Raw genomic sequence first — 1,851 nt, 5'->3', positions numbered from 1 at the left:
CCATTTGCAATGTGCTTTCACATCCAACGTCCTACTGTTTCTACAAGAAGCATGAGTGGTGGGTAAGAATGATATCACTCACTTTATAGATGAAATGACCAGGGTCCAGAGAGTTCAAATAATCTGCTCCAGATCAGAGGGTGGGTGTCGCAGCAGGACCCAAACCCTTATCTTATGATTTTGCATCTAAAGTGGAGGACAGGACAGGTCAGGCAGTGGGAATGGGGAATCTGTGGTGAGGAGAGAATTCACCAGAAGGAGGCACAATCAAAAGGGAATTAGGAGTTCTAAAGGTAAATTTGGACTTGGGGCAACACTTGAGATGGTGAGGATGGGGTGTGGTGGTGGGGGAAGGGAGGTTGGCAGCCAGAGGCTTCTCTTTCCGACAGCTCCACTTCTTAGAGCTCCTAGGAAGAAGGATTTTGAACGAACATTAACCACATGACTGTCCTCAAACTGTGTGTGGAAGGTGACAGGAGCCCCAGCCACTGGGCACGGGGAGGGTCATGGGTGGGTTGAGAAGTCCTATGTTTGCTGTAAGTTGAAAGTTAGGAAGAGGTTAAATCTGTGTCTTTCGGAGAGGTTGAGGCATCCTTAGGTGTCGGCTCATCAGTCTGTCACCAATTTATGGGGCATAAGACTCCAAGTTCCACCTGGGTTCTGTCCCACATGGCTTCCTAGAAGACTGAACAGTGACATCTATTGGTTCAATTTGAAATAACAAGTTCAAAAGTGGCAGAAACATCCATGATTAGTATTTCTCCCCCTTGCAAAACAAACAATAACAATCATTCCAGAAGAAGTTATGACATCAGCAGTGTGCTTTATCTCGGGAATAACACACCAGTCAACTTTCAATATTGGGGATAGGGTGTGACATATTTTTTTTTTTTACAGGGCCCATCAAAGACTTCTGTAAGGCTTTTAAAATCCAAATTCAATAGAAACACTACAAAGGCCTGTGTGTTTTGGGAGTTCCTCATTGCTAAAGATTTCATCCTGGAGCAGGGCTGAGCAAATTTAGGAAATGGATTTGAAGGGGTGGTGGTGGGAAATAATGAAATTGCTTTCTGTTTTAGGAAACTTGCAACCCAAATCTTCCTGTGCATGAACCTTGTGAGTTACAGCCAAGATTGAATTCATTTCTAAAAATTTCAATATATCCTTTAAAATCTCCTAGTTCTCAATTTCACTTAGTGAAGATCTATGTTCCTTTGTATTCAATGCTCTAGTAACTAATGACTTTATTTCTTCTTTTGGAAAACCTCTAACACTCACTGAACATATAACCAATAGAGGTGCTCTTCTGGGCAATTTGGATAATTAAAAATATATCATACTCTGGAAAATTAAAAAACATTTTATATATTTACAATATATTTTAAATATTGTTGGAATGCTTTCCCTCTCTCCCCCTTTACATATAGATGTATAGATCTATATAGACATACAGATATAATGTACACTCCCTATAAATATCTTCTCTTAGCTTAGCCCTTTATAAAACTTGCTAAGCAACAGTAAAATGGATGGGGTTTGGCCTTCAATGTCTTATTCACCCAAGGGAGGGGTGAAGTGACAAGAGAGTAGCATGATAAAGAAATGACATAATGTAGGCTTGGATACTCAACGTGGACACTGAATAGTTGGATGCTGACATATTTGGTTCTTTGAAGAAAAGTGTTAAAATACTCACCAGTTATTAATTAGGGAATCAAGCATGACTCCAGAAACTTGCATTTTCATTTTAAAAGAGGGGGGCATGGTTATGAGCTGGTTCAAGTTGGCTTATTCGGGTCTGTTGCCATCTCTACTGATTTGCTTTCCAGACTCCTGTCCCTTGAGCACAGC

The sequence above is a fragment of the Phoca vitulina genome, unplaced genomic scaffold (assembly GCF_004348235.1).
Source record: "Phoca vitulina isolate PV1807 unplaced genomic scaffold, GSC_HSeal_1.0 scaffold11, whole genome shotgun sequence".
Lineage (NCBI taxonomy): Eukaryota > Metazoa > Chordata > Mammalia > Carnivora > Phocidae > Phoca > Phoca vitulina.
Note: the sequence above shows the minus strand (reverse complement) of the source record.